Source organism: Tamandua tetradactyla, chromosome 13 (genome assembly GCF_023851605.1).
Source record: "Tamandua tetradactyla isolate mTamTet1 chromosome 13, mTamTet1.pri, whole genome shotgun sequence".
Taxonomy (NCBI): domain Eukaryota; kingdom Metazoa; phylum Chordata; class Mammalia; order Pilosa; family Myrmecophagidae; genus Tamandua; species Tamandua tetradactyla.
The window spans coordinates 19,215,999-19,238,288 of NC_135339.1; the positions used below are offsets into that span (position 1 = coordinate 19,215,999).

At 46.0% G+C, this 22,290-nt stretch overlaps 1 protein-coding gene across 9 annotated transcripts in view; it reads left to right on the forward strand.

Annotated features, from left to right (window-relative positions):
* KCNMA1 (potassium calcium-activated channel subfamily M alpha 1) overlaps window positions 1-22,290 on the forward strand; it is a 767,272-nt gene that overhangs the window by 300,993 nt on the left and 443,989 nt on the right. Inside the window, exon 1 of one of the 9 annotated variants that reach the window (XM_077124797.1) lies at window positions 1,355-2,340. The exons of the other annotated variants lie outside the window; for them this stretch is intronic. The gene's annotated coding sequence lies outside the window, so the exon portion shown is untranslated. Of the gene's footprint in view, window positions 1-1,354; window positions 2,341-22,290 lie in introns of those variants that run through there. 9 annotated transcript variants of the gene reach the window in all.

Here is a 22,290-nt window from a genome sequence, read left to right on the forward strand (position 1 = left end):
AGTCTGGAAATGCTCCGTTTAACCATTTCCTAGCTGGAGACAAGCCATCACAGTGTTGACACAAAATCATATGGGTTAGGGGTGATGAATGGGCCTAGAATACTCTAATTCCCTAAGGTTCCCCCATAGTGAGAAGCCCTCCTCAGATATCCCATTTGGGGTTGATCCTTCTCTGAACTACTGGAGTTCTGAGGGTAGTTGAGAGGGCAGCCACATGTCAGCTTAGAATCATGTGCCGATTTTTTCCTAACCGTTCATCTGGTCTCCCCAGCTAGATTGTGTGCTCCAGGAAAGGAGTAGCTGTCAGGCTAGGCCAAGTCACTCAATGCTCTTGAGCTGCTGGTTTTTCACAAGCCAAAAAGGGAACAAGTATGTCACCTGGTAGGCTTGTGGGGATGACTTGATGACCAGTAAGGGCCAGTCCGTCCTCCTTCCTGTCCCCTGTGCCATTCCCACCAAAACCAACACTTGGGCACATGGTTTGTACCTCCAGTCTCAGAACCACCTTTTCTCTGTCAACCCAACCCTGGAAACACCACCCTGACATTAAAAGCCCTGGCCTTCTTGTCCACTTTTGGTCTTTCCTTTCTCCCGTCATTTTATGCTGCACTCCTTATTCTGTTTTGGACCAATCAATGAATAGTAGTTTCCCAAGACATAAGACTTTTGTAGTTTTGCATCTTCCTGCTTTTGCTCACGTTTTATCCTTTGCCCAGGAAGCTTCCCTCTCATTCTCTGCCTCTCTGCATCCTGCAGCCCAGCACTTCCCATGCTGAATAGAATAAGCTCTTTTGTTGTCCTTGTAAATGGAGTTCTTCCTTGAGCAGTTCTAACCTGGCCCAGCACCTAGTAGGCCGTGCATACCTGAATTTGGGAGCTGAACACCCACTGAGCTCATCTCCTTGAGAGAAAACTCTTGTAAGAGAGGCAGTGCTGTTTAGAGAATGAATAAAGCCGGGATCTCTGCTTTGGGTGAACAGATTCCAGTCCTGGGGACTATCTTGCTTACTTATGTCTTTTATACAGAGGACTGGAGGGTGAGGCAAGGCCTTTCCAATGATTGGCCTGGTTAGGCAGGTCTTTGGACTGGGACTTGGAGCTAGAAAGACTTTGCTGGATCTTCTCTGGGCCAGCCCTCTTCTTTTATAGATGAATAAGCCAAGGTCCAAAGATGTGGCATCATTTGCCCAAGGGTACCCCTAATGGCTGAGGAAACCTAGGGAGAGATGGAGCCACCACCATGTGGCGTGGTAGCTGCCTGGGCTGTGAGGCAAGGAGGACTGTTGCTGCTGCTTCTCCCTAATTGCCATCGTCTTCTCGTGGGTGTCCTTGTCCTTCCTCTGAGCCAGGAGGCAGAATGAAGGATCATCCGTTGCCATGGAAACCAGCCGCTCCCAACAGACTGTGGCTTCTTTGCTGGGGGGCTGCTGGTTCTGCTGCTGGTCCTTCATGGGGACCCTGGGAGCAGTCATCTATTTTCCAGGAGAAAAAGCTGGCGGAGCAGCAGACATCTTCAGGCATAAGCTGCACAGATTTAGCAAAGAGGGGTTGGATGTGCATTGTGGTATTTTTTTCTCGTTTTTATATCAGTTTCTCCCTGCCAAGAGATTCCTAACAGGACTTGAGAATCTGTTTGAGAAAGAGAAACACCTTTGGCAGTCTTTGGTCTTCAGACAACAGAACAAAACTTTTGATGGATAGCAGCTCTGGTTGAAAAGTGTCTGTGAGAACTGCCAGAAGAAAATCTGAAAAGAAGAGTTGGAGTTGGGGGAAAGAGGAAAAAGAGGGCATTTATTTTGCTTTCAGACATACTTAAAGTCTCTTAATCCCCCAGGAGTTAAATTAGGGCTTTAGAAATAAATATGCTTCCCTGTTCACGTGGACCTGAAGAATTCTGTGATTGGAAAGGCCATTGGAGGTCATCTTGTCCGTCCCTCTGCCTCTGGGCCTATTATAAAACACCCCCTCCACCTAGTTTATAAAACTCTCTGGAGAAGGTGATTTCATAGGCTCCCCCAATAATTTGTTGCACTGCCTAACAATTCTTGATCTCAAAACCATCCTCCTCGTTGCAGAGCCACATTCCTCTTGCTGCTTCCAAAGTCTGCCTGCCCACTGTCTGGGGGAGGTAAGGGGCAGCTGGGATTCTATGAATGAGCTCTGGGCTTGGGCTCCATCGTCCATGTTCAAATCCTGCCATGTTGGTGGGGTGACCTTGGACCAGTCACTTAACGGCCCCACGTGTCAGTCTTAGATCTGAAGGCAAAGACGAGATGAGTGTGAAGCGATAGGAAGCCAGAGATGTGAACATGCCTGAGCCATAGTGATGCACACCCCTGGGTAAGCCTGGGGTTGGGGGTTGGGGCACAGATGGCATTTTTTGGAAAAAGACCTTAAATGTTAACGTCATGGAGGGGGGTGGGCTGGAGCAACTGGGGCAGCTGAAGTGTACTCCTGGGGCTCAGAGCAGGGGCCATGCATTTACCAGCCATACCAGAGCAGTTGGGCTGCACCAATGCACCCTGTCTTAAATTATCAGGCCTGCTGGTTCCTTCAAAGATGCCAAGCAAATTCCTTACATCCACACTTTTGCTTGTGCCTCTCACATGTGCCCCATGCCTTCCTGAATCCCACCATCCGTGCAGGCTCAGCTCAGATCCAGCCTCTCACAGGGACACAATTCAGCTCGAAACCCTTAAACCTCATGCCCCGCGTGCTTTATCTAGGAGGCAAGGAAGAAGAGGAAAGGTTCTTCCTGCATGCCTGGCTAAGTGGTTGCCTGAATCAACAGGCACGGAGCCTCTGATATTTGTTTGGCATGTGGGTCATAGATGAGGAAACTGAGACCCAAAGAGGGGGGAAGAATTGCCTCAGGTACCCCCAGTCACCAGCAACACTTTCAGAAGCTCAGGCTCCCGGTTTCTTGCCCAGTACCCCATGACTGGGGCTATTCCTGAACCTGGCATTAGAGGCGAGCCAGCCCCTGCCCTGGGCTGCAGCCCTCCTGCCCCTGCCTGTGCTGAGTGGGTCACATGGAGATGGATGGGGAGGGAAATGCATGCTTGTCTGGAGAGCACACTGGCCTAGAAAACTGAAGCAGTGTCTGTGTGGGGCTTCCTACCCAGTTACCCACCCTGGAATTCACAGCAGTGTTGGGATGCTGGGGAAAATGAAAAGTGTTGGTGTCTTTCTTACTCAGTTGGGGAAGCCCACTTTAAGCCACTTGCTGGGATGGTGGCAGTTTAACTGTTGATCAGATACCTTGCTTGGCTTGGCTTTTACAAGACTTGGTTTTTAAATGAAAATTCCTTATTAGACTTGTTCTGCCACCAGGGAGGTGCTGACCAGCCTTTGAAGCACCTGGGTTATAGAAACACCTGGAAGGGTTATTTAAGCTAGGAGGCTGTGAGAAACATGTTTGTGTATTTGTGTGTGCAAATTCTGACATTGCATCATAGAAAATCCTTCCTAAGGAGGGTAGCTGATGCAAAAATGCTGATGTTGTATCCATTTGAATTAACACAGTTTTGGTCACAAAATGTTATTTATGCACTGGGTTAGCATGTAATTGGCTCCAGGTGGGGAAAAGACTGTTGAGATGGCCAGGCTCCTTCTGAAGGGAGATAGAGGGGTTCCTGGAGCAGTAGGGGGCAGTGTAGGACAGGGAAGCATAGTGCTTAGAGTTTACAGGACTGGAGTTCAAATTCTGACTTTGTTGCCTTCTAACTGTGTGGCCTTAGGAAACTCTTAGCACCTTGAACCTGCTTTGTAGGTAGGGGCTTGTTCTAGTTTGCTAGCTGCCAGACTGCAATATACCGGAAACGGAATGGTTTTTAAAAAAGAGGAATTTAATAAGTTGGTAGTTTACAGTTCTAAGGCTGAGAAAATGTCCCAATTAAAACAAGTCCATAGAAATGTCGAATTACAGGCATCCAGGGAAAGATAACGTTGGTTCAAGAAGGCCAATGAAGTTCACGATTTCTTTCTCAAGTGGAAGGGCACTTGGCAAACACAGTCAGGGTTCCTCTCTCAGCTGGAAGGGCACATGGCAAACACAGCGTCATCTGCTAGCTTCTTCTCCTGGCTTCTTGTTTCATGAAGCTCCCCGGGAGGTGTTTTCCTTCTTCATCTCCAAAGGTTGCTGGCTCGTGAACTCTGCTTCGTGGTGCTGCAGCATTCTCTGCTCTCTCCGAATCTCCTTCATTCTCCAAAATGTTTCCTCTTTTATAGAACTTCAGAAACAAATCAAGACCCACCCAAATGGGTGGAGACATGCCTCTACCTAATCCAGTTTAACAACCACTCTTGGTTAAATCACATCTCCAGGGAGATGATCTAATTACAGTTTCAAACATACAATACTGAGTAGGGATTAGAAGAAACGGCTGCCTTTACAAAATGGGATTAGGATTAAAACATGCATCATTTCAAACCAGCACAGGGTACCATGTTAACTCAGTGGTCCTTCTCATGGGGCCTCCAGGGATAACTGCAGCTGGTATCTGAGGGGGCTATAGCTCACAATTCTGAGCTCTCCAGCTTTGGACTGCAAGAGTGGACTCAAGGCAGGAAAAGATACTCATGGTGATGGAGAGACCTACACATACAGAAACCGCTTTGGTTGACATTTTGGCCACTGAGATGGATATTCCAGTAGGCTTGCTTGATTTTCTGGGTGCTGACAAGGCAGCAGCCAATGTCCACTTTTATGCTGTCATCTAGAATGACTGCTGGGATTTAAAGGCACATTTTAAAGAATTACCTAGTACTGCAGCAGGCATTAAGAAATGGGAATGCATTTTTGTAAGCATAGCTAATGTTTGAGGGAAAGAGAGCAGGGTCTTTCCTTCGGCAGTGGATGGGACACACAAAAGGCTAGGCTGTGGTTATGCTCTAACTATGAGCAGTCATCTCACCTGGGTTCTGTTGCGCATGGGGTTCAGGTTGGGGGGTATCTGCAATTGAAGGACTACATCTGGATCTGGGGCCCTCTTGCCAGACCAAATGCTCAAAGAAGTCACCCTCTGTGGGCAACTAGAATGTAACAGCCATCTTGGCCAGGACACAGGGGCAACTCTGAATGGCGTAGTTGCCCTGTGCCCATTCCCGAACTCCATGTGGCGATGGTCCAATTAGGTATGTCTCTCTCTTCCAAGTCCAGATATCCTTCTTGCAAGTCAACCAACTCCATTTTCTGAGTGTCTTTTTTAGGTGCTCATCTTCTGGCCATCACACTACTGGAGGTACTTGTGCTTGTCATCAAGTGATTTAGCTTTCTTCATATTTCTTGGGAAATATGATTAATAATCATACAATTATTCCAAGAAAGACAGTATAAATTATGGTTATAAATTGACTATAAGCAAGGTGGATATGCATGAGGCAGACATAAATGCCTTTGGATCTTAGCAGAGGAGAAACTCCTGAAGACTGCTTCATCCAGGAGGGCTTCGTTGAAAAGGTTGGCTTTGGGTGAGCCTTGTGATACCAGAACCCTGCATAGCCATATTCGAGAAATGTGCCAGATTCAGGGAGCCATGCTGCCCCTGCTGAAAAGTCACTGGATGAACTTTGAGCCTGGCGTGGTAGCAGAGCCTGGCTTAAATGGAAGGAGGGGTTCTGCTTCATCTGCCCTTGTGCAAGCTGAGAGTCAGCCTGAGACCACTTCAGTCTCCATGTGCCATGATGGCTGGGTTCACTTGACTTTGTACCAACACTGGCTTCTAAGTGGCTTTCAGTGATGACCCTGGCTGGGTGCAAAGCATTTTGCAAACACGAATTCAGTCAAGTGATCTTCATTTTTATATTGTCCACCTCCTAAGTCCCCTGCCCTAAGCACCAAAGCATTCACTCCTGGTCCTTCCTTCAAGATGTGGCTGTGATCCATTCACTATCGAGAGGTGATAGTCCGGGCTGCTGTCACTCCTCACCTAGCCAGCTGCAGTAGTGTCTTAAAAATTTGCTGACTTTCTCTTCTAGCCACCTTCTCCCCACCAAAGCCATTATTCCAACAGTGACCAGTGGGGCCTTTCTAAAAATGGTTTTGTGATCATGTTACTTCCCTTCTTAAAACCCTCCAGTCTTTCCTGTGGTATTTAGAAGAAAATCCAAACTCCTTACCATGCCCCACGAGTCTGTTCTCATGACCCATACTGAATTTTTCTTTCTCCATGTGCTGTAATGTGAGGTAAAAAAAAGGGAGGGGACTAACTCCTTGTACTTTGCATAGGGCCTCTACTTTTGTAGCTCCTTAAAATGACCCCCCTTTCCCCCAATTTTTGTTTGGTTAGCTCCTTTTCATCCTTCACAGACATCTTCTCTTGCCAGATCAGATGACCATTCCTGTTTCCTACCTCGGAGCTGGCTGTATCTTTTCTTTGTAGCACCTAATGAGTTACTATTGTGCTATTTGCGTCATTTTTTGTTTAATCTCTTAATACCTACTTTCCTTTCCTCTCCTCCCTCCAGCCGCTCACAGGGGACCTTGGCAGGGACCACGCCCATCATGTTGGCTACTGCACAAGACCTAGCACAGAGAAGACAACCAAGCAGGAGCTTTGGACCTACTTGTAGCAGTACCGGGTCCTTTGGGTTTCATTTGGTTCTGGGTTTCCAGAGCTTCCTCAGCAGGTTTCTGCTGTGTGGCTCATTGACCAGGGAATCGTGGGAGGTGATGTGATCTTCAGACAACTCAGCCAGATGTTTCTATCTTTAGATGAACTTTATGACCAGGCGTGAAACAGAAGAAACTATTTGGACTCATACATTGAATAAATTTATAGTGGAGATCAGTGGGAGAGTATAACTATGAGTCCCCATGATGTCATTTTATGGGCTGCTTTTTAGATTGTAATCACCCAGTTAGAGTTTTCAGGCTATTAACTTTCTTTGTGGAGAGCCAGGACAGAATTTACAGGGCTGTGGTTCTGGGCTTTATATCCCAAAGGGTCTTGGAGAGAGAAGGATACACAGCCTTGGGGATGTTTGGGGGCAGAGATGAGGGGGCTTTCCTTTAGCTCTCCTCTTGAAGATAGATTAAAAAGTATTTGTTCATTGTCTTATATAATTTTGCTTTGGTCTCCAGGCCCCCTCCTTTCTATGTGACTTTGTGGAATTTCGCTTTCAACCCTGGCCAGAGAAAGTTCTACTTCTCAGCACTTTAGGGGACCTGTGGAGGAACCAGGGCCCTGGCTACTGGGTCAGATAGAACAGGCAGAACCCCAGCTCTGTCACTTAGCTTGTGATCATTAGGCAGTTTTTTTCTTTGTTACTCATTTTTGGAACCTCCATTTCTTCCTCGTGAATTGGAACTGAGGATCCCAACCTCAAAGGGTGGTTATCAAGATAAACGAGATGAAATATGAAAAGCGTCTGGTACCAGAAAAATTGTAGTTAATGAAAAGATTATGATGATTGGTACTGTGGGAACCGTGTGAAAACTAGGTGTCAAGAGACTTGGCCCCAACTCTTTTGCCAGTGTGCTGGTGACCTTGGGCAAGTTAGTTGACCTCTCTGGTCCTTGGGCTCTTCATTAGTGAAATGAGAGGTTTGGCTCAAATGATCTCCCAAGTACTCCAAGGCAGTACTTCTCAAAGTGTGGTCTGCAGATTGGCATCACCTGTGAACTTAATAGAACTATAGATTCTCAGGCCCTACGCCAGCCAGCCTGGATCAGTAACTCTGGGAGGCCCTGTCATCTGTTTTAACCAGCTATGCAGATAACTGGTAGGCATGGTTAGGTTTGGTAAGACTCCTCTCTGGTCCCTTCCAACTCTAGCATTTGAGTCGGATGTTGGCCTCCAAAGTAGCAGTCATCTCTGGAGCCTTCCTCCTTGGAATCTGGGGCCACAGTGGCCTGATGTAGAAGGGGAACAGAGTAAAGCAGGAGCAGGAGCTTGGATCCTACTACGAGACCCGGCTGGGATTTGAATCCAGACAACCTGAAGCCCGAGTCTGTGTATGTAAGCACATCTTTATTGCCTCTCAGTGGTCCTGCCTGTGCCTCTTACTTGCTGGGTGACCCCAACCAAGTCATTCAAACTTTACTGGGCCCCATTCTCTCCATCTGTAATAGGAGAATAACAGCACCTACCTTATAGGGTTTCTATGAGGATTCCGTCAGTAACATAGGAAAAGCACTTATAAGGCCTGCATGTCACAAGTGCTCTGTGCATTGGCTACTGTCACTGTCCTCCTCCTCCTCCTCCTCCTCCAGCAAGTCACTGAAGCTCTGAGCAGTGGCATGTCCTCAAATGGGAGCATTTGTTCTCTCTGCTTGTGTAGACCGAATGCCCATCAAGGGCGCACCTCCAGGGCAGGCCCTGAGAATGCAGCGGGAGGAAGACAGCTGTGCTCCCTGGCCTCGCCCTGCCTGCTTCTTGGATGCCCGGGGGTTAGATGAGATCCCAAGTAAGGAAACCTGTTGTGGTTGTTAGTGATCCCTGTACTACCAACACAGATTTGAAGTAGGTCGAGAAGCTCAACAAAATGGCCCATTCTTCTGCTGAATGTTCAGGATATGTGTTTCCAGGTCTCAGGCCCCATCAGAGAGAGGGTGGCCTGGCATGGACAGCGCCTGATGCTCGTGTGTCTGCACACTGGGTGTGGGTAGGGGGACCTGTCCTGGCTGAGGTGGACCACCTGCTGGACCCTGTAGCAGGAGGGCTCCCCCATTCTTTTCAGCACAGTCAGAGCAGGTACCTCTGTCTTCATGTCTTCACTTCCTGGGGCTTACCTAACAGATTACCCTAAACACTGAGGCTTAAAACTGCAGAAATGGGTTTTCCCTCACAGTACTGGAGGCCAGGAGTCTGAGGTCAGCGTGCCAGAAGGCCCGTTCCTTCTGAAAGCTTGAGGGGAGAATCTGTCCCATGCCTCTCTCCTAACTTCTGGTGGCTGCCACACACTTTGGGGTACGGTGGGTTGTAGATGCCTCACTCCAGTTTCTGCATCCATCTTCGCACACCCATCTCTCCTCTAGGTCTCTGCATCTCAAATCTCCCTCTCCTTTCTCTTCTAAGGACACCTGCCATTGGACTTAGGGCCTACCCTAAACCGGCACTATCTCCTCCTCTGAAGATCTTTAACTTAATTGCATCTGGAAGACCCTTTTTCCAAATAACATCATGTTCACAAGTACCCAACCATAAGACAGGAACATATCTTTTGGGGGGCCACGATTCAATCCACTGTACCCTCAAAAAGCTGACACAAAGCTGAGCTGAGGCTCCTCTGTCCACACAACCTTCACTTTTACCAGATCTTTTTTTAAATTTAATTTTAAAAATTTCTCAAAATTGCAAATACTCTATACCCACCGAGTAACAGTCCTTCTTTCCCTCTTTCTCTTCCCTTTCCCTGGTAACATCTAATCTACTCTCTTTCTCTATGAATTTGCGTATAAGTGAATTCATATGGTATTTGTCCTTATGTGCCTCGCTTATTTTACTCATAATGTTTTCAGAGTACACCGGTGTTATAGTCTATCCATGTTCATTCCTTTTTACGGCCCAATAATTTGTTTACTCAGTTGTCTGTTAATGTATATTTGAGTTGTTTTTGCCTTTTGGCTATTGTGATTAATGCTACTGATAATGTTGGTGCACAAGTATCTGTTTCAGTCCCCATTTTCAATTCTTTTGAATATATACCTAGTTGAGGAATTGTCAGGCAAGGTGATAATTCTATGTTTAACTTTTTGAGGAACCACCATACTGCTTTCCATAGTGGTTGTACTGTTTTATTTCCCCAACTAAGTCCTTTTTTTTTGATGTCTTTATCCTCCCACTTGCAAATATTCTTTCTTGGAGGTTTCTCTAGAGCCCTAGTTCGATGCATCAGTGCATTAGGTGGTGTTGGCATATGACAGGAGAGTAGAGCTGCAGAGGGGGAAGGGAATTGAGGGCAGGTTCTTTAGAGTGGTGATGACTGGAATTGTCTTTGGGATGATGATTCAAATGTTGACCATGGAAAATGCACTTTACTTTGCCCTCAGTCTGACTGTATGCAGATGAGGTCTGCCTGTGGTTTAAACTCTCTAGGCAGTTACGGGAAGAAGGCCACATCTTCCCGAATGCCACATTTGGATTCCAACAACCTTATCAATCTTTGAGGTCCTCAAAAGCCTGGGTTCTCCTGGGGAAAGGAGAGTGACTCTCAGGGCAGTGCTGCCCCAGCTTACTTTCTGAAGGGCACCTTCTGAGCTCAAGTGCCCTCATGAACTCTGTGTGACCTCAGCTGTGGTCTATTCTTACTGTCAGCCTAGAGCTTAGGAAGGAGATAAAATGATGTCAGGGGCTCTGCCTTCCAAAAGTTTGCCCTCTAATTGGTGAGGTGAAACTAAATCGCAGGAGAAAATGCTGTCATTCATAAGAGGTGGAAGTTATTATTTGAGTAACTCAAGCAGCAGCGAAAGAGGAAGAGAACCTTGTGAGCTGGGAATAAGGGAGAGCTCCATGGAAGACAAGGACTGTTACTTGACCAAATGAGCGGGCTTTCAAGGGAGAAAAACAACCCATGCAGATATGGGATAGTAATTCATTCATACCTTAGTATTTGTGGTGGGTGTCTCAGCACAAACTTAGGTGTGAACATACCACACTCATTTTTCAACCTTCTGATTGACTTAAATCAGACTCCACATCTTCATCTACATCCTCATGGACTTTCTCCTTTCCCAGGAGGGTGCAAAGCTGGTGGGTCTAAGAAAGCAGCCGGCCATGGCCAGTCTATTCTCGCCACTTATGGTCCCTGCTGAGATGCTGATTGTGACATCCAGAGTCCATTTGGGTTTGAGGCTCTGCTGTATCTTGCTGCACTTGGGGCCTGGGGATCTCTGGGCAGGTGGGAAACCTGTGCCAGGAGAGATCTTCCTCAGGGCACCACCTAGCCACCTCTTTGAGTCTTTGCCCTTTCACTGCCACTAGGAGAGTGAGGATCTCTTGCTGTTCACAACCCTCCGATCTCCTTCCCTCTCAGCCTGGGGAAAACCTCTTCCTTTCTCCTGTGGTTGCCCCCAAAGGCATTCCCTAGAAGAGGTGTCCTCATCTATGACCCCACATTGTATTAACCCAAAGAAGAATCTTTGACGTCAAGTCATTTATTTTTTTGCCATCTCCAAAGATCCCTTAGCTGAGGCTCCTTGCTGGATACGGGCAACCTACGGGGACGATAAACGTGAATGGGTGTATCAGGAAATTATCCCACTAGACATTTCAGAGCTGAAAGAGAAGAAGTAATGTCTTTAAGTAGCTGAAAGCAAATACCAAGTGGTTGTTTGGGTCTTCACTAGAGTCTCCCAGGAGCCAGGGAGGACCAAGGTCAGGCTGCTGAAAACCAGTGACCCATCATTTGGACTCTAAACAAAACCAAATATTTACTTGACCATTCAGCCTAAAATGAAGCCATTTTACCATCATAGCATACATTGGCCCTACCTGAAAGATCCATTCTCGACATCCAAGCAAATGAGATGAGGGTTCCTCCTCCAATTGGCTGTCACTTAGAGTTTCCCACTCTGTGGCCAGAGGGACTGACAACTGAGGACTGGGGGATCAGGGCAGGTGCTGCCTGGGGACCACTGGCGCTGGGCGTCTTTCTCCTGTGGGAGTGGAGACAGGAGATGTGACTCATTGAAAGCCTGGCCCAGCAGGCATGTCGCCTCCGTGCAGGAGGCCTGGCGACGTCAGTGGGATCATCCCAGGAAACTCCAAAGCTCTAAGACATCCTTACTGGCTCTTGCTAAATGATAACAGATGGCAAGATAATATTATTTTTTCCAAGTCCTTTTAATCCCATTCAATCATTTCTCAGAAACCTTCCTAGTTGAGGAAGACACCTGCTAGGGAAAGAAGTGGCCTTCTTTCTCTTTCTTGTCCTTCCTTCTGCGATTTTTTTCCCCTTCATAAATTTTTAGAGGGCAAGATAGCCCAGCTCTCCATGCAGGAGAATCGGGCAGCTGAAGTGTGATTTGAGAGTCCAGTCCCTAGACTGGCCCTTTGGCCCATCCACTTGTCATGTGGGTTCTTGAGCACTGGCCTGGGAGGTCTCTGTCTCTTGCTCCTTTGGGTCAAGGCACAAAAATCTCTGTTAAAATGCCAATGTTTTCTCAGAATCACAGACGGTGCCTGAGGTGGACGATCAACTATTTAATGTGAAAAGCTGATAATGTTTTCAAGTCAGTAGAGACTTGGAACTGGAAATGAGTAGATAGCAATGGGCCCAATCCCCAATTTTATCACTGATAAAACACATTATAGTTTAGTCATTAAGAGCACAGACCCTGGGATTTGCCAGATTAAATAAATTGCTTAGCTTCTTTGTTCCTTTGCTGCATATATAAAATATAGACACTACTAGTACCTAGATTTTTAGGATTATTAATAGAACTTCTTGGGTGAACATTAGAAGCGTGATTAGAATATAGCAGGAACTGCCTAAGTGTTTACTGAAATGATGATTGCCTGGGATTACACAGCTTGTTTCTGAAGAGCTAAAACTAGAATTGCATCTTCTCAGGACCCATGGATTTTAAACAGCCATCTGCTTAGGTGTAAAGAAATGTGACCGAGGCATTGGATGGGGCACTGAGGAGCGCTGGTGAGGGAAGGTCTCTATCAGCGAACCTCAGAACTCAGGGACTTTTTAAAATTCCCAGTGCCTGGGTCACACCCCATGTCAATTACATCAAAATCTGTAGGGGTGAAGAAGGCTGGTCGTTAGTAGTTTTAAGGTTTCCCCCAAGTGATTGCAATGTGCAGCCAAATTTGGAAGCTAGTGGTCTACAGCTTCCAAACTTTATGAAAATCATCTTGAAAGCTTTTTAAAAAGGGGTTCTGGATCTCCCCCTCCCCCTCCCTGTTATTCTAGAGAGTGGCCCAAGAATTTGCATTTCTAACCAGGCCTAGGGAGTGCTGATGCTGCTGGCCTGGGGACCACGCTTTGAGTAGCAGGTTTAGAGCACAAGCTTGGAGGAATAGCACTGCTTTTGGTCCACAGGGGGAGGTTGTGAAAGGCCAGGAGCATTGTAGGATTTAGACTTCTTTCAACTATGGGGCTTTCTTTAATGGGCACTGGGAGTAGGGAAGTGGTGCCATAGATTAAATAGTAGAAGCCTGTCAGACACCCCTGTATTTCAAGAAAATGCCTCAGTAGGCTTCAGAATTCATTAGGAGACAACAATCATTCAGCTCCTGCACTGAGCTAGGCCCTGAAAGGATAAGAGAAGAAGAAAAAGACCTACCTCCAAAGGGGTTTACTAGAACACACCTTAAAAGGTGAACAGTGAGTGTGGTCATCTGAGGTGGAGCTGCTGTAGACAGTATTAATAGCAGTGACAATGAATAGCTCATTTGTTTTCAGTGTTCTAAGTATCATGATGAATGAGCTCATTTGGTGTTCATTGCATAGTAGGTATTATTATTTCCATTTCACAGATGAAGAAACTGAGACCAGAGAGGTTAAGCAACTTGTCCTAGGCCACACAGCTCGCAAGGAATTTGAACCTGGGATTTGTCACAGGACAGCATTAATCAGCTTAAGGGACTGCACAGAGGGGGAGCAATTATGGGATGCAGAAAAGAAAGGAATCTCAAGCAAAACATTCCTTTGCTTGAGGAATCTCAAGCAAATTCCCCAGGCCTGGGATGTTTTGCTTGTGGGCAAGTTGCTCCACTCTTTGGCAGAAAGTGGCTTGGAAGTTTGAGGGACCAGGGCTGAATCACAGGTTTGATGTTTATTATCCCTGTGACGTGGCAGGAGCCCGAAAACAGCCCTCTCCCTTCCCCGGGGAAACTGAGAGTAGAAAGCTAAATGAAATAGTACACAGAAAGCATTCAATGCAACACCTGTCCTACGGGGGTCCCTCAATATTTGGTAGCTCTTCTCCACTTGGCCTACTGTGACTCTCTCTGAAGCCCTGGAGTCTGGGACAGGAGGCTGCCGTGCCTGGATCAGTTGACCTTGATTTGCTGCCTTACTCCCCGGGCTCACTGGGATGCAGCTTTCTGATGGATTGAAAACATTAAGCTATCGTGAGATGCGCCCATTACCGTGATTTAAATGCATCTTGGATGCCTAATGTAGCTTTCTCACTGGATTGCCAATTTCTCAGAGAATTAAACATTTAGTGCCCAATCAGATATTTTCCTGTGCTGAACCCATGTGGAAGTGCAGGCTTACCCCTCTAGGGGGTCAATTAAAGTGCAGTTGCAGGCAGCTTGTACTAGTTTTCCAGCATAGAATAGTATCCTTCTGTTTGGTAAGATAAATGATGTTTATAATTGTTCAAGTGTATCTCCAAAAGTAGAAGATGGAGGAGAGAAGAGGTCTTCCATAAAGAGAAAAGCCTGGCATAGATGCCAAAGGAAAAAGAAGGGGCAAGATTCCTTCAGAGTGGATCCAGTTTACTTGAAAACAGATTTGCCTAAAATCATAGAAGGCATTTGCTTCTGATGACTGTCTTTATCTCACTATTTCTTACGTTATCAAGTCTGCATAAAAGTTGTCTAGTATTATCACGGTTGGTTTAGAGAATTGGGTCATTTGGAAATCTAAAGATTTCAATAAAATTCAAAATAGGCCAATTTCTAAGTACCTGAGCTTAGCTGCTAGACAGAGAGGCTCGGTTAAAGGCAGGTTTCCTCATTTACCAGATTCAAAATGCCCTCGAAGTCTTACCCCATCTCCAAACAAGAAAGGCATTGCCTTAGGAAGAATCTCTCCTTTTGTATAGTGCTCTGGGCCCAAGTTCGTGAAGGTCTTTGTTTCCTGGAATTCAAGAAGCGGTTGCACAGCTATTTGTTAGCTGCAGGGAAGGGGTTTCAGATGGCAGATGGAGATGGCACCGATGGCGGTCACACTTCTCAAACCTGGTTGCGCATTAAAATTATCTGGGGAACTTGAAAAACTTCCAGTGCCCAGACCCCCCCCTCCCATGAATTAAATCGGCGTTTCTGGGGGGGCAGAGCCTGCTAGGTGCTCTCAGTGGGTAGCGGAGGCCGAGAACCACTGGACCAGCTATTCTTTCAGGTCCTCAAGCTGGGATCTTATTTGTTTATGTTGAGAGCACTGGAAAGAGCCAAGAAGGAACTTGGAGGGGCTGGGGAGAAAAGCATATGCTGGCTTGTGTGGCACCTACACCCCCAGGGGTGTTAGTAGAGACTAAGCTGCAAAAAATCTCCAGGAAGAAGGAAATCTTTAACACTGCATCTGTTCCTATGCAGAGAACGGTAAGTAGAAGATATGTCCTGGATTTAAAAATGTATCAATTAGTAAGATATACCGTTGACTTAATAACTGCTTTTTTGGGGGAGGGGGGGGGTGGTAGGGGAAACGTTGTATTATAAGTATACTAAAATATGCATTGAGTATTAGATACGTCTTGATTTCAGAATCACTATGCGTTAGAAAATATGCCTCTTGGAATTGATCTAATAATATAACTACATAGTGTTTTACATAAATTAGCCTATCTAATGCTCACAATTTTCCATCACCCCTGTTTAACAGGGAAGGGAACTGAGGCACAAAAAGTTTAAATAACCTGCCTGAACTCAGAGCTAGTAAGTGATGGAACTGGAATTTGATGGTTGTTTTTCAGAGGTAACCCAGGAAATATGAGACCCAAGGGGGCACTGTCTTAGTTTCTTACCTTCCTCAGAGCTTAGGAAGGTGGCTTTCCCTTAATCAGGGCCCTGAATCTGCCAAGGGCAGAGACATCCTGTCCAGCTGTTTCTGTTGTGCATTGCACAAGAGTGCCTGACCCAGGGAGTGAGTGGAGTCGAAGTCCAGCTAAGGTCCCCTCATCCGGCCGTGGGGTGAAGGGCTGTTTCTTCCCAGAGAGTTGCTTTCTCTAGTTCCGCCAAGGCTCAGGATAAGCCTAAACTAGTGCAGCCCTGCCTGAGGGTAAGGAGCCCACTTCCTGGGCTAGGGAGAGAGAACTGAGTGGTAGGCGAGATATCATTTTCTGCCGCCGACTTTGATGGTTGTTTCACCTATCTGGGCACATCTTCCTGGAGAGTCATTATAGTTCTGTTTGATAACCGTGGAATAGAGAACAGATTTGAGGTCCTTTTAGTTTTTGGGCCTTTGATTCTGTGCCTTCAGAACAAAAGTCTGTTCCATCCAGTTTATTCCAATAGTTATGGTGGATGAGGAAGGGGAGGTTGGGTAGACCAGGAGGCCCTAAATCCAGCAGCTTCAGAAACTCGTGAACCCAGTCCTTCTTGCACAGGTTTTCTCTCCCTTATTTTTCCCTTTTTCAAGTTCCTTGCTATAAAAGCGAGCTGGACCTCTTAGGAGCAGCATTCCAGAACAACCTGGGTAATGGAAAGTGAAAAAAAAACAAAAAAAAACTGGAACATGTTTTCAAAGCTTGATGCGTTGCATTGGCTTCTCAGAAAGTGTCCATTTGGACCCAAATGTGAAATAACATTTTGAGGCTTGCTGGAGGATGGCCATAGGGTTACGCAGCTCAGGGTGTGGGCCAGATGTGAAATCCAGATGGCGGCCTGGTGAGTGAGGGCCTTTTAGCTGCTCATTTGGGCTGTCAAAGAAGCAGCCTCTGTAGGACCCTCACCTGAAACCTTAAAACTGCTGCCCCATGGGCAGAATTTCAGATGGGAGGAGCTGTTTAATCAATACATGGAACATTTCATTGGCATTAGAATGATGCTTTTTTTAAAAAAAAAAAAAAAGGAGAATTGATGGTAGCAGTAAGTTGTGCAGTGTGGGGGCACTGGAGGTTTTGGTCTTTAACTCTCTCCATCACTGTCACTCCATCCCAGCTGGCATTCTAAATTCGAATAGTTTCTGCTGGCTCTACAAATATATCTTAAGAATATCCCCTAGCATCCCTGTCCAATAAGATTCCTGCTACTGTGGAGCAAAAATGGGTGAAAATATGGAAAAATGCACGGATAAACAGCAGCAATAATAAAATTAGTTCTTTGTAAGACTTTTTTTTTTTTTTTTTTTTGCATGGGCAGGCACCGGAAATCGAACCCGGGTCTCTGGCATGGCAGGTGTGATCTCTGCCTGCTGAGCCACCATGGAAGACTTGTTTTTTTATGCTTTAAACAGGGCTGGTCTGTTCGTTGGGTGCCCTTAAGGTTAGTTTCCAGGACAGTGCATAATCTCTGCTCATGCCAGCCTTGCTCCAGATGTCCACAGTGAAGTTGGGTCTGCCCTTCCTGCGGTAGGAACTCTGCCTTGCTGTCGAGTCTTCATCCGTGGCGCCACTGGGTGAAGACTAGAAAGAACAGCTGTGGAGGCCGAGGGCCAGTCCTCCTTAGGCTGATTGCTCTCAGTCAGGGAACCTCCAATTAGGGGCCTTTGAGAAGTTTCTCTGCCTGGTGGGACATCAACTCTGCTGGGTATGAGAATCTTCTGGGGATCTTTTACAGTTAGTGACACCATCCCCCGTTTCTTACTGATTACTCTAGGTCTTCTGGGGATCCCAAGCATCTGATTTTAGTAAGCATCTTGGTGATTTCTGATGGTTCAGAGAACCCCTCTGAACAGCCCCCCAACACTTAGAGGGCTATTTGGGGGTCACTCATCTTCTTTGTTGACAGACTTTCTCTGGTTCAGCAGAACGCACTTGACTGCAATTATTGTTAAATTCATACAATACAATTCACAGATCTGGTTTAGATACAGAATTATAAGGGTTGTTATTTTTTGGGCAATTTCAAGGGCCTGACTTGAGAGTGAGAAGCAAGCCTTTGGGATGGATGCCAGTCGCTGCCCCGAGGCTTAGTCAGATGATTCCCTGTCACTGTGGGATCACTGTGTAGCCGTTTGAGCCCAGTTAATGCATGGATCTGTCATTTAGCTCTCCCTCTCGAAATCCAGATGAGAGAATTTGATCAGGAAATGAAATGGGTTTTCCTTTCTCCGTGCCCATGAGGTTCAGATCTTGGGAAGAAAGAGTCTGGGGAGTGAGAGGACAGACATAACGGGCTGAAGACAGTGTCTTTTTTTTCTTTAACCCCCTTTCCCATCATAGGTGGAAGCTGTCATTGTCTCTTTTACACCATCTGTCTTAGCCCAGCCAAATGAATTATCTGTGCATTTAGAGCTTTACTAGCTTTGCCACCAGAGTGTGTCTAGCGCCTTGCAGCTGACAAAATGGGTTCACCTGCTAATCGCCTTGGATTTAATGAGATGATTCAGCTGATTGTAAGTCACCAAGGCAGCCCACCGTGCAACATGCGTGGCAACCACGGAGCTCAGGTGAAGCCATCCTGTGAGTGAAAGAAAGCGATGAAGGTCTGTGCTCCCCACGCAGAGAAAGAAAATAGCTGGAAAGACTCCACTGAAGTTTTTGCAATTCTATAGTTAGCTCTTTAATAATCTTCTGTATTAATTTACTTCAGATTTTTGGTAATAATGACCAATAGGTGGAAGTGAGTTGAGACAACTGATTGGGCTCTAGCCTGCTGGGGCCAGTAGTTTGGAGAAAGACACAGTGGGAATCTGTCCTGGTTTTGTAGTCCTTGAGAGGCCAGAGGATGGCTATGATTATAAACCTCACCCTTCTCAGGCTTCTTTGTGTCTCAGCAAAGCCTTTGCACAGGGCCCAGGTCCCCAGCCCTCCAGGTGTGGTGCTCTTAACTTCGGGAGCAATGCAGCAAGCCTACAGCCTCATCAAATGTCTCAGGAGCGTCCAGGTGAGGGGTTCCAAGGCAGAGGGAAGGACAGGCTCCTGCTGCACTTCTCCCTTCCTTCCCTTGTTCCTCTCCGCCTTAGCCTCTGAGACTTCCCTCTTACATTTTGTCATCTCCATTAGGCAGGTTGGCAGGTAAGGTCGCACATCTGTTTCCTTCATATCACCACGTCACTAGCTTGATAAATGGGACTGACTCATGCTAGGGTAGAGATGCCATGCTGTTAAGAGAGTAGTGATCAGCCAAATGGGCTCTGAGTTCATGCAGCATGGACTGGAAATGGTGGTTCCAGCCAGACCATGAGACGTGTCCATCATTCATTAGACTTTATTGTAATTGATAGTGTTCTGGAAATCCTGCTGTGTCTCCAGCAAAATGAGCAGCCAGGGCTGATGAGCCACCATTTGGGGCAAGATTGGCTTATTGTCCCCTTCTGATGCCCGAATCAGATTACCCTGAAAGGTATACTTCTGTGTTCATTTCCTGTGGCTGTTGTAACAAACGACTACAGACCTAGTGGCTTAAAGCAAAACAAATGCTTATCTTACAGTTCTGGAGGTCAGAAGTTCAAAATGGTTCTCACTGAGCCAAAATCTCGGTGTTGACAGAACTGCGTTCCTTTCTGTAGACTCTAGGGGAGAATTTGCTTTGCCTTTTCCAGCTTCTAGAAGCTGCCCACATTCCTTGGCCCATGGGCTGTTCCTCATTATTTCCACCTCTGCCTCTGCCATCAGCTCTCCTTCTCTGACCCTGGCCCTCCTGCCTCCTTTTTATAATAATCTTGTGATTGCAATAGACCCACTACACTAATCAAGAATAACTCCCCATCTCAAGAGCCTTAGTTTCATTGGATCTGCAAAGTCCCTCTTGCCATGTAAAGAAAAATATTCACTAGTTCTGGAGATTAGGGGGCCATCTTTTGGGGCCATTCTGTCAACCACAACTTTCAATCAGTCACTTCTGTTTTATTCATCAAATTGTCGGGGAGCATTGCATTTGCTCTTGTGAAAGAATAATTTTTAAGAGGCGAAATATGTACTTGCAAAAAATAAAATTGAACCTATACAAAAGAGCATTAAAAATGTGTCTTCGTTTCTGATTTCTGTGCTCCATTTGGCCTTCTCCGAGGTGAAAACCTACATTCATTGCCAATATCTGTGTATCCTTCCAGTGAGAATCCATGCATACGCAAGCAAATGTGTAAAAGTACATGCATGTGTATGTGTGCTCATGTATAACTCTCCCTTTTCTTCTAACATTTTCACGTAATTGTATATTAGTGATCTGTTCATACCAGGACCTATATACCTGTACTTTTTTCAAACAGCTGTGTAGTTTTCCATTGCAACAATCTATCAGAATTACTGTAACCAGTTCCTAACTGATAGATCTTAAGGTTATTTCTAATCTTTGCTGTAACAATGTAGCAGCAAATGCTTCTTACATTTGTCTTTCTGCATGTATGGAAGTGTCTCTATGGGGAAAATTTATATGAGCAACAGTGTTGGATCCCAGGCTATCTGCATCTTCAATTTTGATAGTTATTGCCCCATTGTTTTCCAAAAAGGTATATCAACATACACTTGGAGAGCGTGGTGTTTGGGTTAGGCCAAATGCATGCTTGGCAGGGGTCTGCCACGCCACTCACGGAAAGCTCCTGAGTCTTCTCATCACAGCCCTGCTTCTGGTCACGCCCACCCTCTAGGGGACGGCACAGCACATGGCGGCTAAGGCGAGGTTTCCAAGTACCACTCTTGGAAAGCCACAGCTGGCCTGGACCTAGAATTGCATATCCACTCAGAAGGATATTCATTAAGCATAAGATGCCAAGATACTGTTCCAAACGCTGAGGACATACTATATCTTCTTAAAAAACAGTGATTTCTTTTCTCTCTCCAAATTGCCGGACCTAGACAGTGCCGAGACTTCATTTGAGAACAGCAGTGATGGGCTGTTAGCAACATTGCGTTTGCTGGAGAGTGCAGCCATGCTGGCTGGGACCAGAGTGTTTGGCTGTGACACAGCCATTGTTTGTGGAAGAGATTTGACGCTTCATTAGAGAAAAACTGTGGACAGAAACCCGGCAGAGACTTCCTAATGGCATTCTGATTAAAGGAGCAAACAACCTAAATGCCAGATTAGTAGCATTTTGGGGAAGAATGCATGATGAAGACTGCTTTCCTGTTTCCTCCTTTTCCTTGGGCTTGCTTGGCAGCATACATTCGTCATTCTGAAGAAACGAGAAAGGGGCTGGCTAATGGAGCAGAGAAAAGCACCTCTCTAGTAGTCCAAGGGAGCAGATTGGGGATTGTGATAGAGTGTGTCCAATTCCCAGAGTCCTGGAATAGAAATCCTGAGGGTCCAGTGGATTGCCTTGTAATACACGGCTAGGCTGGTGCTCCTGCCTTTTTCCAGCAGGAGGAGTCCAGAGGGTCTGGGGACCGTGTGCGTCCTCATGTGTCAGGGCTACCTGCTCACGAGTAGCGGCCTCTTCTTTCTTTTGGCCTCAAAGTATGGAGAAGCCAGTATCGAGGGAACCAGGCTGTTTCCCCAGAAACAATGCTCCAGGACTGGTGGCCATCCCCTCTGTCCCTCTTTGTGCAAGTTGATTAAGGAGATTGCTTCATTTGCCTCTCAAGAAGGGCTAAGATTCCTGGACAAGGAAGCCACTTGGGGGAGAGGGGTTGAGAATCTCTCACTATGGACAAAAATTCCCTTTACATTGGCCAAAGTGACCTTGGTAAATATAAATAAAATTCTGCTAAAACCCTTGAGAAGCTTCAAATTGCACCCTGACTAAATTCCCAACTCCATAGCATGACCTCCAAGGGCTGGCGTGACCTGGCTCCTACCAGCATCTCCAGTTCATTTACATACACCTCTCCCTGCCACTCACACATGATAGCCACACTGGTCTCTTTGAGGCTCTTTGTTTATTTATTTTTAATGGGGAAGTTGTAGGTTTGCAGAAAACAAGAGTTTCCATATACCCCCACCCCACCCTAATTTACCTGATTATTAACCTTTGCATTGGTGTGGTACATTTGTTACAATGGATGAAACATTATTATTATACTATGAACTATAAGCCATAGTTTACATTGGGTTCACTGTGTTGTACACACCTATGGTTTTTATATAATTTTTCTATCCTAGTAACATAGGTGCAACTTAAAATTTCCTATTCTAACCACATTCAGCCTCATTTCAATTAACTGTAATTCAGTGGAATTAATTATGTTCACAGTGCTGTGCACCTCTCACCATCACCCATCACCAAAACTTTTCCTTCACCCCCACTAGAAACTCTGTATGAATTAAACATTAACTCCCCATTCCCTGTCCACACCCAAGTCCCTAGAAATCTGTATTCTAGTTTCTGAATTTGTTTGTTCTAATTATTTCATATCAGAGAGATCGTACAATATTTGACCTTTTATGCCTGGCTTATTTAACTCAACATGATGTCTTTAAGGTTGCCGCATGGGACAAAACTTTATTCCTTTTTACGACTGAATAATATTCCATTGTATGTGTGTATTACACTTGGCTTCTCCATTGATCTGATGATGGACACTTGGGTTGCTTCCATCTTTTGGCAATTATGAATAATGCTGCTATG